Source organism: Bison bison, unplaced genomic scaffold, assembly GCF_000754665.1.
Source record: "Bison bison bison isolate TAMUID 2011002044 unplaced genomic scaffold, Bison_UMD1.0 scf7180017864163, whole genome shotgun sequence".
Classification (NCBI taxonomy): Eukaryota; Metazoa; Chordata; class Mammalia; order Artiodactyla; family Bovidae; genus Bison; species Bison bison.
The window spans coordinates 1,966,660-1,981,536 of NW_011494735.1; the positions used below are offsets into that span (position 1 = coordinate 1,966,660).

At 36.5% G+C, this 14,877-nt stretch overlaps 1 protein-coding gene across 2 annotated transcripts in view; it reads left to right on the top strand.

Annotated features, from left to right (window-relative positions):
- CPNE8 (copine VIII) overlaps window positions 1-14,877 on the top strand; it is a 274,643-nt gene that overhangs the window by 118,492 nt on the left and 141,274 nt on the right. The gene's annotated exons all lie outside the window — the stretch shown is intronic.

The following is a 14,877-nucleotide window of genomic DNA, read 5'->3' on the forward strand; positions in this document are numbered from 1 at the left end:
TAAGTTCACTAAATGTCTGTCTTGCACACTTAACAACTTTGTTTCTTAGGACGTGGAATTTTAGATTATATTGTTACTACATATGGTGTTTTACTGCATTACAAATGCAAAGTATACTTTTAGCAGTATTAGCAACCTAATGGTTATGTAGGTAGATGGATAGATCTAGTTTATCACAAGCAAATTTTTTTTTTTTAATTTTGACAAATGTGATTTTTTAATTTTGTATTTATTTGAAAGTTTTTTTTTTTTAATTGGAGTACAGTTGATTTACAATGTCCTAGAGGTTTCAGGTGTATAGCAAAGTGAATCAGTTGTACACATACGTATATCCATGCTTTTTAGATTTTTTTCCTGTGTTTGATATTAAGAGTTAGGATTGCACCATTTCTGCCAAGAGTTAACTACTTCTGAAGAAAATCTCAATCTCCTGAGATTTTAAGCAGTTTACTTTGTTTCTATTACTAGAAAATGTGTATTAAATCATTGATTGTATTGTGATAATAACCATCTTGATTTTCTTTTAATGTCAGTGTTTACTGTCTCAATGGACATGAGTTTGAGCAAGCTCAGGGAGATAGTGAAGGGCGGGGAAGCCTGGCCTGCTGCAGTTTATGGGGTCACAAAGAGTTGGACATGACCTAGCAACTGAACAACAACAATTTACATTTTAACTACAAAACAAGATTGAATTTAAGTAAATGTTATTAAAAATTACAGGATAACAGATGAGTTTCTTCAACACAGTGTTTCAAATTATAAACAAAATTTGTGGTTGCAGTTTTTTGGCATATGACATATTTTAACAGTGAACACAATGAGTTTCCTTTTGTGATAACTGATTTGATAAAAATCTTAGAAATGACATTTTACCAATACTTAGAACATACTTTTGTTAACATTTTAGAGAGAAAATAGGAAGATATATTTTTCAAATTTAAAATAAGTGAATCATTAGATATGTAAAATACTTGCATGGGTCTTTTTTTTTCTTTGGAAGTGACATGATTTCCTCATTCAGAATCAGTAATCAGATCTCAAAAGAAAACTAACATAGTAAAAGTAACATTCTCTCTACTTGAATGTTTGTGTTAGAGTTTTCAATTATTGAAAACTTTATGTAGCTTTGATTTTTCTTTGTTTAACAAGAAATATTTAATATCTATGTCATCAGCCCCAGCTATTTACCTTCTCTGCATCTACACCCATGTGGTCTGAGAATCACAAGGTCATAGTACAGAACCAAATGACCCCGTGGGTACATTTTTCATTTCTCTTTGGCAGCTTTTCAGAATTTTTTAAGTAACCTTCTTCAAGTAACTTTCTTTAAGTTACCCTTTTCTCTCTTCACTCCCAGTCTTTTACAAATTTACCTTTTATTCTCATAGAATACCATAAACATTCGTTACTATATTTGTTATGTAACACTCTATCAGACTGCAGCAAGAGTTGTACACGTTATTGCATTTAATCTTTCCTCAGCCTATCAAAATAGAAATTATTGATTATATTTTGTAGATGAGAAAAGTGAGGCTTAGGAAAGTTAAATGTATTGCCCAAACTCAAGGAAGGATGGAAACAAGAGCAGAACTGTGCTTTATTTAATAATTTAGTTGCATATTTAAAATTTTGTTTTCATTGGTGGATAATTGTTTTATAATATTGTGACAGTTTTTGCCACATATTGACATTAATTGGCTGTAGGCATACATGTGTCATGTCCCTGCCCAACCATCTTTGTCAAAGATAAGTTGTCCATAGGTGCGTAGGTTTGTCTCTGGGCTTTCTATGTTGGTCTGTTGATCTATATATCTATTTCTGTCCCAGTACCATACTGTCTTGATCATGTCTAGCTTTTTAGTATAGTCTTATATCAAGAAGGTTGATTCCTATAGCTCCGTGTTTCTTTCTCAGGAGATTGCTTTGTCTATTCAGGATCATTTGTGTTTCCATACAAATTGTGAAATTTTTTGTTCTAATTCTGTGAAAAATACCATAGGTAGTTTGATATGGATTGTACTGAATCCATAGATTGCTTTTGGTAGCATAGTCACTTTCACAATATTGATTCTTCCAATCCAAGGACATGGTATTTATATCCATCTGTTTGTGTCATCTTTCATTTCTTTCATCAGTGTCTTATAGATTTTTGCATACAAGTCTTTGGTCTCTTTGTTGTTATTTGTCATTCAGTTGCTAAGTTGTGTCCAACTCTTCGAGACCCCATGAACTGAAGCACGCCAGGCTTCCCTGTCCTTCACTATCTCCCTGAGTTTGCTCAAACTCATGTCCATAGAGTCAGTAATGCCATCCAATCATCTCATCCTCTGTCACCCCCTTCTTCTCTCGCCCTTAATCTTTGCCAGCATTAGGGTCCTCTCCAACGAGTTGGCTCTTTGCATCAGGTGACCAGAGTTTAGGAGCTTCATCTTCAGCATCAGTCCTTCCAACAAATATTCAAGGTTGATTTCCCTTAGGATTAGTTTCTTTAGGTAGGTTTGAAAGTGAAAGTGAGGTCATTCAGTTGTGTCCAATTCTTTGCGACCCCGTGGACTGTAGCCTACCAAGCTCCTCTGTCCATGAGATTCTCCAGGCAAGAATACTGGAGTGGGTTGCCATTTCCTTCTCCAGGGGATCTTCCTGACCCAGGAATCTAACTCCGGTCTCCAGCATTGGAGACAGACGCTTTAACCTCTGAGCCACCAGGGAACCCTTAGGTAGGTTTATTGCTAGATATTTTATTATTTTAATTGCATGGGTGAATGGGATTGTTCCCTTAATTTCTGTTTCTGATTTGTCTTTGTTAGTGTATAGGACAGAGAAGGCAATGGCACCCCACTCCAGTACTCTTGCCTGGAAAATCCCATGGACGGAGGAGCTTGGTAGGCTGCAGTCCATGGGGTCGCTAAGAGTTGGACACGACTGAGTGACTTCACTTTCACTTTTCACTTTCATGCATTGGAGAAGGAAATGGCAACCCATTCCGGTGTTCTTGCCTGGAGAATCCCAGGGATGGCGGAGCCTGGCAGGGTGCTGTCTATGTGGTCGCACAGAGTCAGACACGACTGAAGTGACTTAGCAGCAGCAGTAGCAGCAGCAGTGTTTAGGAATGCTAGGGATTTCTGTATATTAATTTTATATCCTTCAGCTCTACTATACTGTTTGATTAGCTCTAGTATTTTTCTTGTGACATCATTAAGCTTTTCTATGTATAGTATCATGTCATCCAGAATAGCAAGAGTTTTACTTCTTTTCTAATCTGGATTCCTTTTATTTCTTTTTCTTCTCTGATTGCTATGACTAAAGTGTTGAATAATAGTGGTAAGATTGGGTATCCTTGTCTTGCTCCTGATCTTAGAGGAAATGCTTTCAGTTTTTCACCATTTTAGAATAATGTTTCCGGAGGGTTGTTGTGTATGACCTTTACTATTTTGAGGTATGCTTCTTCTATGCCTACTTTCTAAAGAGTTTCTATCATAAGTGGGTATTGGACTTTGTTGAAAGCTTTCTCTGCATCTCTCAGGATGGGATCTATGGTTTTTATTCTTCAGTTTGTTAATATGGGGTATCACATCAATTGATTTGCATATATTGAAGAATCTTTGCATCCCTGAGATAAAGCCCCACTTGATCATCATGTAGGGTACCTTTAATGTGTTTTTGGATTCTCTTTGCTAGAATTCTGTTCAAAACTTTTCCATCTATGTTCATCATTTAATTGGCTCTTTTGTGTGTGTGTGTGGCATCCATGTCTAGTTTTTTATCAGGGTGATGGTGACCTCGTAGAATGGGTGTGTGAGTTTTCTTTCCTCTTCAGTTTTCTGGAAGACTTTGAGAAAGATAGGTGTTATCTCTTCTCTAAACTTTTGGTAGAATTTGCCTGTGAATCCATCTGGCCCTGGGCTTTTGTTTGTTGGAAAATTTTCATTACATTTCCATTTTCCATGCTCACGATTGGTCTGATTGTATTTTCTATTTCTTCCTGATTCAGTTTTGGAAGGTTATACATTTCTAAGAATTCTATCATTTCTACCAGGTTGTCCATTTTGTTGGCATATATTTGCTCATAGTAGTCTCTCATGATTCTTTGCATTTCTCTGCTGTCAGTTATAACTTCTCCTTTTTCATTTTTAATTTTATTGATTTGTGTCTTCTCCCTTTTTTTCTTGTTGAGTCTGTCAATTTTGTTTATCTTCTCAAAGTGTCAGGTTTTAATTCATTTTTGCTATTGTCCCCTTCATTTCTTTTTTCACATATTATTAATTCTCTCTGATCATTGTAATTTCTTCCCTCCAAGTAATTTTTAGGTTTTATTTTGTTCTTTTACTGTTTTTTTTTTCAACTTTTTTCTAGTTGCTTTAGGGTGTTTATTTGATTTTTCTCTTGTTTCTTGAGGTAGCCTTGTATTGCTTTAAACTTCTCTCTTAGCTCTACTTTTACTTCATCCCTTTGGTTTTGATTTGTCATGTTCTCCTTCCCATTGTTTCTAGATATCTTCTGATTTCCTATTTAATTTCTTCAGTAACCTCTTGATTATTCAGAAGCATAGTGTTTAGCTTCCATGTGTTTGTGTTTTTCTTAGTTTTAGTTTTTCCTGGTAGTTGATGTATACTCTTATAGCGTTGTGGTCAGAAAAGATACTTTAAATTATTTAATTTTTTAAAATTTTTCCAAGGCTTGATTTGTGACCCAAGATGTCATATGTCCTGGAGAATGTTCCATGTGCACTTGAGAAAAAAAGTGAATTGGATGAAATACCTTGTAGGTATCAGTTAGTTCCAGATGGTCCAATATATAATTTAATGTTTGTGTTTCCTTATTAATTTTGTCTTGATGATATGTCCATTGGTGTAAGTGGTATATTAAAGTCCTCCAGTATTATTGTATTAATGTTGATTTCCCCTCTAGTAGTTATTAGCATTTGCCTTATGTATTGAGGTGCTTCTGTGTTAGATCTATATATATTTATAATTGTTATATCTTCTTGGGTGGCTCCCTTGATCATTATGTAGTATCCTACCTTGTTTCTTATATTAGTCTTTATTTTGAAGTCTATGTTATCTTATGAGTATTGCTACTCTTGTTTTTGTTTGATTCACATTTGCATAGAATATCTTTTTCTAGACTCTCACTTTCAGTTTTTATGTGTTCCTACATGTGATGCGGGTCTCTTGTAGATAGCATATATAGACATCTTATTTTTTTTATACATTCAGCCAATCTGTGTCTTTTGCTTGGAGCATTTAGTCCATTTTCATTTAAGGTAATTATTAATATGTATAATCCAATTACCATTTACTTTATTGTTTTGGGTTTCATTTTGTAGGACTTGCTCTCATTTTTTCAATCTAGATAAGTTGCTTTGCATTTGTTGTAAAGTGGTTGGTGGTGCTGAATTGTCTTAAGTTTTGCTTATCTGTAAAATTTTTTATTTCTCCTTCGAATCTTAATGATATCTTTGCTGGCTAGAGTATTCTTGATTGTAAATTTTTCCCTTTCACTTTAAGTATATCTTGACACTCCCTTCTGGCTTGCAGTTTCTGTTGAAAGATCAGCTATTAGTCTTATGAGGATCCCCTGTATGTTATTTGTTGCTTTTCCCTTGCTGTTTTTAATGCTTGTTGTTTGTGTTTAATTTTCATTAATTTGATAAATATGTGTCTTAGCATGTTTCCTCTTGTGTTTATCTTTATGGGACTCTGGGCTTTTCTGATTTGAGTGCTTATTTTCCTTTTTCATGTTAGAGAAGTTTTCTACTATAATCTCCTCAAGTATTTTCTCATACCTTACTATTTTCCTTCTTCTAGGACCACTGTAATTATAATGTTGCTGTGCTTAATATTAACTTCCCTGGTGGCTCAGATGGTAAAGTGTCTACCTACAGTGCAGGAGGCCTGGGTTCGATCCCTGGGTTGGGAAGATCCCCTGGGGAAGGAAATGGCAGCCCACTCCAGTACCCTTGCCTGGAAAATCTCATGGACAGAGGAGCCTGGTAGGCTACAGTCCATGGGGTCACAAAGAGTCGGACAATACTGTCACAGATGTCTCTGAAAGTGTCATCATTTCTTTTCATTCTATTTTCTTTATTCTGCACTGATTCAGTTATTTCCACCATTCTGTCTTCCATCTCAGTTACTCGTTCTATTTATCTGTCTCTCCACTTATTTCTGAGATTGTGGATGATCTTTACTATTATTACTCTGAATTATTTTTAAGGTAGGTTTCTTATTTCCTCTTCATTTATTTAGGCTTATGCACTTCTACCATGTTCCTTCATCTGCTGCAAGTTTCTCTGTCTTTTCATTTTGTTTAATTTACTGTGTCTGAGGTCTTCTTTTGCAGGCTGGAAAGTCATAGTTCCTCTTATTTGTGGAATCTGCTCCCTATGTGTGGGGTTGGACCAGTGCCTTGTGAAGGTTTCCTGGCTGGGGGGACTTATGCCTGTGTTCTGGTGGATGGATCTGGATCTTGTCTCTCTGAAGGTCATTGTGTTGTACAGTAATGTGTTTTGGGGGTCTATGGGACTGGCATGGCTTTATGCAGACTTTCTGCTCATTGGTAACATTGTGTTGCTCCTTGGCTAAAGGTTTGGTGTAAGGTATCTGGTATTGGAGCTTTCTGGCCTTTTGGTGGGGCTTGGTGTTAGTTTTGATATCAGTAACGATATAATGATCTTGGTTTGTATCCAAGGCAATCCATTCAGCATCACCATACTCTAAGTCTATGCCCGAACCACTAATGCTGAACAAGCTGAGATTGACCAGTTATAGGAAGACCTACAAGACCTTCTAGAACTATCATCAAAAATAGAAAAGAAAAAGATGTACTTTTCATTATAGGGGATTGGAATGCAAAGGTAGGTAGTCAGGTGATACCGGAAGTAACAGGGAAGTTTGGCCTTGGAATACAAAGTGATTTGTACTTGGATTTGCCATAGGAATACAAAATAAATTTCTAAATTTAGTGAATAAACTATGTTCAACTTATCAATAGCATTGATATTTTCAAAGATATCAATCAAAAGCCCTCTAGTAACAATTCATATTTAAATAGGATACCTACAAACCTGACTGACCTGAAACTGGCTTGTAATAAGAAAAACTTACAAGTAATTTTTCTCAACCTATAGGTGATAAAATTAAATGGTACAAAGTCCATATATATTAGCCTTGACATTCTCCTTTCCCAATTTTAAACTAGCCAGTTGTTCCATGTCCAGATCTAACTGACTCATACAGGTTTCTCAGGAGACAGGTATGGTGGTCTGGTATTCCCATTTCTTTAAGATTTTTCACAGTTTTTTGTGATCCACACAGTCAAAGTCTTTAACATAGTCAATGAAGCAGAAGTAGATGATTTTCTAGAACTCCCTTGTTTCTCTATGATACGACAAATGTTGGCAATTTGATCTCTAGTTCCTCTACCTCTTCTAAAGCCAGACTGTATATCTCAAAGTTCTCAGTTCATGTATTGCTAAAGCCTTGCTTGGAAAACTTTGAGCATGACCTTACTAGCATATGAAATGAGTGTAATTGAAGGATACTTTCAACATCTTTGGCGTTGCCCTTCTTTGGGACTAGAATGAATACTGAGCTTTTCCAGTTCTGTGGCCACTGCTGAGTTTTCCAAATTGGCTGACATATTGAGGGCAGCACTTTAGCAGCATCACCTCTTAGGATTTGAAATAGCTCAGCTAGAATTCCATCACCTCAACTGCTCTGCTGCTGCTGCTGCTAAGTCGCTTCAGTCATGTCCAACTCTGTGCAACCCCATAGATGGCAGCCCACCAGGCTCCCCCATCCCTGGGATTCTCCAGGCAAGAACACTGGAGTGGGTTGCCATTTCCTTCTCCAATGCATGAAAGTGAAAAGTGAAAGTGAAGTCGCTTCAGCCGTGTCTGACTCTGTGCAACCCCATAGACGGCAGCCTACCAGGCTCCTCTGCCCATGGGATTTTCCAGGCAAGAGTACTGGAGTGGGTCATCACCTCAACTAGCTTTGTTTAAAGTAATCTTCCTAAGGTGTCAGTTGACTTCCACACTTCAGGATGCCTGGTTATCCAGGTCATTAAGATCTTTTCTGTATAGTTCTTCTGTGTATTCTTTTCACCTTTTCTTAATCTCTTCTGCTTCTGTTAAGTCTTGAGTTCTTTGCTGACAAAGTTCTGTATAGTCAAAGCTATGGTTCAGTAGTCATGTACAAATTTGAGAGTTGGACCATAAAGAAGGCTAAGCATTGAAGAATTGATGCTTTCAAATTTTTGTGCTAGAGAAGACTCTTGAGATTCCCTTGCACTGCAAGGAGATCACACCAGTCAATCCTAAAGGAAATCAACCCTGAATATTTATTGGAGTGACTGATGCTGAAGCTGAATTTCCAATTCTTTGGCCACCTGATATCAAGAGCCAACTCACTGGAAAAGACTCTGATGCTGGGAAAGATTGAAGGCAAAAGGAGAAGGGACTAGCAGAGGTTGAGATGTTTAGATAACACCATCAACTCAATGGGCATGAATCTGAGGAAATTCTTGGAGATAGTGAAAGATAGGGAAGCCTGGTGGCTGCCGTCCATGGGGTTACAAAGAGTCAGACATGACTTAGTGACAGAACGATGCTCTGATTGATGTGAGGTAATACCTCATTGTAATTTTAATTTGTATTTATCTAATAATTAGTGGATAAGGAAATGGATCTTATAATTAGTGGATAAAGAAATGGAGAAGGAAATGGCAACCCCCTCCAGTGCTCTTGCCTGGAAAATCCCATGGACAGAGGGAGGAGCCTGGTAGGCTACAGTCCATTGAGTTGCAAAGAGTCAGACACAACTGAGTGACTTCACTTTCACTTTGAATAATTAGTGATGTTGAGCATCTTTTCACGTTATTTTTTACTATCTCTATGTGTTGGAGAAATATCTATTTAGATCCTTTGCCCTATTTTGTTTAGGTTGTTTACTTATTTGATATTGAGTTGTTTGAGCTATTTGTGTATTTTGGAGATTAATGCCTTGTCAGTCACTTTGTGTGCATATATTTTATTTTATTTTTTGATCCACCTCCTAGAATAATGATAATAAAAATAAACGAATGGGACCTAATTAAATGTAAAAGCTTTTGAACCTCAAAGGAAACAGCAAACAAAATGAATATCTTTCTTATAAGCATATTCTCTTATAGAATCACAGTTCAATAATCAAAATCAGGAAACTTTGCAAGAAAATAATGAAGTTATATACTCCACATCTTATATTCTAATTACACCGTTTGTCCCAATTTTTATAGCTATCATTCTCTAGTCTAGAATTTTAGTCAAAAATTGTACATTGAGTTTAGTTGTCCTAATTTTTGTCACTTTTAACCTAGAATACTCAGCCTGATTTTCTTTTTTTACCTTGCCTTGTTTTGAATAAGAACTTTAGCCTTACAAAAATGTTGAGAAAATACGGCAGAGAATTTTGCATATTCCTCACCCACTTTCCTTTGATATTCATATTTTGCATTGTGTGTGTATGTTCCTTGCTTAGTCATGTCTGGTTCTTTGCAACCCCATAGACTTGTTGCAAACCAGGCTCCTGTGTCCATGGAATTCTCCATGTAAGAATACTGGAGTGGGTAACCATTACCATCTCTAGGGGAATCTTCCCAACCTAGGAATCAAACCCAGGTCTCCTGCATTGGATTTCTTTACCCTCTGAACCACGAGGGAACCCCATGTTTTACATTACTGTGATATGTTTGTCACAATATACCCATGTTGCTACACTTCCCTCATAGCTCAGTTGGTAAAGAATCTGCCTGCAATGCAGGAGACTGGGGTTCCATTCCTGGGTCGGGAGCATCCTCTGGAGAAGGAAATAGCAACCCACTCCAGTATTTTTGCCTGGAAAATCCCATGGACAAAGGAGCCTGGCAGTCTGTAGTCCATGGGGTTGCAAGAGTCAGACATGACTTAGTGACTAAACCAAGCTACAGACTTTATTAGAGTTTCACTTGTTTTTCCATGAATGTCATTTTTCTATATCAGAATTCACTTCAGGATTCCTTTTTCCATGTAGTCATCCTCTCTCCTACTTCTCTGTTATGTGACAATTTCTTAGTCTTTCCATGATTTGGATATCTTTGGCAGTTTGAGGAGTACTAGTCAGATATTTTGTAGAATGTTTTTCAAATTGGGATTGTCTAATATTTTTAATATGTCTAGATTGTGGTTATAAATTTGAAGGGCAAGATTACAGTGGTGTAATGTCCTTCTTATTACATCATATCAGTGTTACATGATGTCAACGTGGCTTATCACTTGTGATTGTTAGCACTGATCACTGACCAATGTGGTACATACCAGGGTAGAATTGCTCAGCATAATGGTATATCTGCCCTTTTGTTTGTATGGTCAGTTCTTAATGTATATTTCATAGATGCATGCAATACTAAGATTGTTGTATCTTCCTAATTGATTGAACCTTTTATTATTGTACAGTGATGATTTTCAGATATGTTTACCGTTAATGTAGATACACTGGTTTGTATTAGTTATTTTTGTCTCCTTTAGTGTAACTTTCCATTTTTTGAATTTTCTAGATTTTTAAATTTTAATGTCTGTTTTAAATAGCTATGTATGAATTTTATTCTTTATATAGGATGACAGTTTTTGTTTTTAATCTGTAGCATTTAGTTCAACAGCTTCCCTGGTAGCTCAGTGGTAAAGAATCCACCTGCAATGCAGGAGTTGTGAGTTTGATACTTGTCATGATCATCTTGTCAGGAAGATCCCGTGAAGAAGGAAATGGCAAATCACTCAAGTATTCCTGCTTGGGAAGTCCCATCAACAGAGGAGGCTGGCGGGCTACAGTCTTATGAACAGAGGAGCCTGGCAGTCACAGAGTCAGACATGACTTAGCAGCTAAACAACAGCAATGACACCATTTAGTTTATTAATATGTATTTTTGTAACTGTTTCTCTGGATTTAATTTGATCACTTATTTAGTGCTTCTCATGTGCTCCACTGTTTTTTCTTTAGTGTCTTTGGAATTGCTTATATGTTTAAAACATCATTCCACAATCTTCCTTATCTTTTAGATATAAAGTCCTTAAGAATTGTAGTTTCCTAAGAGTTTATAAATATTTTTATGTAACTTATCAAGTTCTATTTACTTTAAAGCATCTTGTACTTTCTTCCTGAATAATAAAAGTACATCAGGGGACTTTAACTTAAATTCTCAGTTTCCTGGTCAATGCTATCATCATTTTCATTTATTTGTTTTTTAATATTACTATTATTGATTTATCAATAATATTAAGATTTTAAATATTATATTTTTCATATTTACAACTTCCCTTATTATTTCTTTATTCATCTCATGTTTGGTTATTCTCCTTCATCTTTCAGAAATTCCTGAACAAATGTGCTTGGCTATGTTTTTGTTGGTTTTTAGTTGCTAAGTCATGTTTGACTCTTTTGTGACCCCATGGACTGTAGCCCCCTAAATTCCTCTGTCCATGGGATATTCTAGGCAAGAGTTCTAGAGTGGGTTGCCATTTCCTTCTCCAAGGGATCTGCCCAACCCAGGGATTGAACTTATATCTCCTGCATAGTGAGGCGGATTCTTTACCACTGAGCCACCACAGAAGCCCATTCTTGACTATAAATTCACTCAATTCTATTTTGTTTAAAAATCTGAGGTGCATACTTGTTCTTAAAAGGGATATATACAGTCCTAGGGTAACAGTTATTTTCTTTTGAAACCATTTAAGAAATTTTTTCAATTGTCTTTTATCTTCCAATGCTCCTTCTCAGTAGTCAGCTCTAGTAGTCCTATTTTTTTCTCCATATATTCTTGATTATTTTTATAGTTCTTTGCTAGTTCCTCATATTTCCATTCTTCTCTTTATGTTTTAGGTATAGTATACATACTTACAAGCTTCCCAGATGGTGCTAGTGGTAAAGAACCTGCCTGCCAATGCAGGAGACATAAGAGACTCAGGTTCCATCCCTGGGTTGGGAAGGTCCCCTGGAGGAGGGCATGGCAACCCACTCGAGTATTCTTGCCTAGAGAATCCCATGGACAGAGGAGCCTGGTAGGCTATAGTCCATAGGGTCACAGAGTCTAACAGGACTGAATGTCGTGTATATTATGCATAATATTTTTAGTGTTTAAGTCTGTGTTAGATTTTGTAGCCTTCTTTCTCTGGAGACTCTAAAATATGGTACATTTTTTCTTTAGAGTTTTGAGATATTTTTAAATGAGCTCACATATATTTTTACACTTTAATGTGATAGTATTTTGAGATGTGGTTTGAATGCAAACCCTTCCACAGAGATTTTTCATTTACCAAGTAACTGTGATCACTTGAATTAAGCCAAATTCTCAGTTTAAAGTTTGTCACTACTCTAGTAGTGAAAATTAAGATGGCAAGCCTGATTGAGGTCTGAATTATTAGGAGACATTTTTTCTATTTCATTAATCACCACATTTTAAGGCATGGATTTATTTTGTAGATCCTGTCAAAGAGAATGTTTATGTCTAATTCATGCTACAATCAGGCAATATAGTCTTCATGATCCAAGCTTTATGCTGTGAAATTGTTTATTTATTGAATTTCCCACCTTGTGAATCCTTACTCACCTTTTGCCAGGGAGGAGGGTTCTCATTTTTATGCCCTAAGGAGCCATAAAAAACAAGCATAAGAGTAAACACTCTAGGGTTTACTTCTGTTCATCTTTCTGGCTTTACATCTTCAGTTTCTGATTAGTCCTTACTTATTTTGATGGTTTTTCCAGAGCATTTATAAATACTATTTGCAAATTTTATTCAGCATTTTAAATTATTTTCAGGTAGATGTTCAGTCAAGATGCTTTAGTTTGCCATAATATTGAAAGTATAAATCTTGTGATTCACAAACAGAGAAAGGAATTTTTTTTTAATTCAGCAGTATTATAAAAATTAACTGATTACTGATGATGGAAGGATACTAAAAATGATGTTTTAATTATTCTAAGAAAAAATGTGCAAGGATAAAGTAACTTACCTTTTAATCATAAAGATCTGGAGAAAATGTCACATGCAAACTGGCATAGATTTTTAGAGATGAATCATATTTTTGAAGACAAAAACACTCATTTTATTCTAATTCAATAACCTATAGTTCCCTAGAAAAGCAGAAGAGTCTGGACTATGATTTGTGACAGGAAAAAAGAAACATGAAGTATACCTTTAGATCATTAGGATTAGTCTTTGAAAGATTCCCTCAGGTAAAGCAGGGAACTGTGAACATACCTTGCATTCTCCTAGTGCACTTTGCTTTTGGTGTCAGCAAGTTTTTGAGCATAAATATTATATGCCATAGACATATAGAAAGAAAATTGAGTGGAAGTATTGCTTTGCATAATTTTGCTTATGTATTATATACTTTCCTAAAACAATGAGTGCCTGTTATTAACAGATATTTAAATCTGTTGGTTTACAAGGGATTTATAGGATGAATTTTGCTCTAATAGAGTTTATAATCAACTTGAGGAAAGAGGGTTAAAAACATGGTATTGTAATAATTTAGGAAAAATTAAATGCTCAAGTTATGGAACTGGCTTTAAATGCGATAGAAATGCAGAGAAGGCCAAGTTTTGTGTGAGGTTGACTGGGATAAAGTTTCCTGGAACAAGTAAAACTTCATCTGGGGATGTATGGAGTTTGAGGCAGAATAGGGAAGAGTTTATTCTTACCATCTTCTGCTTGACCACGTTCAATTTACTTTGATTCATGGACCTAACATTCCAGGTTCCTATGCTATACTGTTCTTTGTAGCTTCAGATTTTACTTTCATCTCCAGACGTATTCACAACTGGGAGTTGTTTCTGCTTTGGCCCACCCACTTCATTCTTTCTGGGGCTATTTGTAGTTCTCTTCTGCTCTTCTCCAGTAGCATATTAGACACGTTAAGACCTGGGGGACTCATCTTTTGGTATCATATCTTAGCAACAGTTAGAACCCTGGTATGAAACAACTGATTCAATATTGAGAAAGGAGTATGACAGGGCTATCTGCTATCACCCTGTTTGTTTAACCTATACACTGAGCACATCATGAGAAATGCCAGGCTGGATGGTTACAAGCTGAAATCAAGATAGGCAGGAGAAACATAAACATCCTCAGATATGCAAATGATACCACTCTAATGGCAGAAAGCTAAGAGGAACTAAAGAGCCTCTTGATGAGGGTAAAGGAAGAGAGTGAAAGAGTCAACTTAAAACTATTAAAAAAACTAAGTTCATGGCATCCAGCCCCATTACTTCATGGCAAATAAAGGGGGAAAATGTGGAAGTAGTGACAGATTTCCTCTTCTTGGGCTCTGAAATCACTGCAGATGGTGACTGCAGCCATGAAATCAGAAGATATTTGCTTCTTGGCAGGAAAGCGATGACAAACCTAGACAGTGGTTGAAAAGCAGAGGCATTACTCTGCCAACAAACGTCTGTATAGTCAAGACTATAATCTTCCCAGGGGTCATGTACGGTTGTGAGAGCTGGACAATAAAGAAAGTGAAGCACAGAAGAATTAATGCCTTCAAACTGTGGTGCTGGAGAAGACACTTCAGAGTCCCTTGGACAACAAGATCAAACCAGTCAGTTTTAAGGGAAATAAACCCTGAATACTAGTTGGAAGGACTGATGCTGGGGCTGAAGCTCCAGTATTTTGGTCATCTGACTGGAACAGCTGACTCATTGGAGAAGTCCCTGATGCTGGGAAAGATTGAGGGCAGAGGAGAAGAGGGCGTCAGAGGATGAGATGGCTGGATGGCATCACTGAAGCAATAGACATGAACTTGGGCAAACTTCGGGAGATGGTGGGGGACAGGGGGGCCTGGCGTGTTGCAGTCCATGGGGT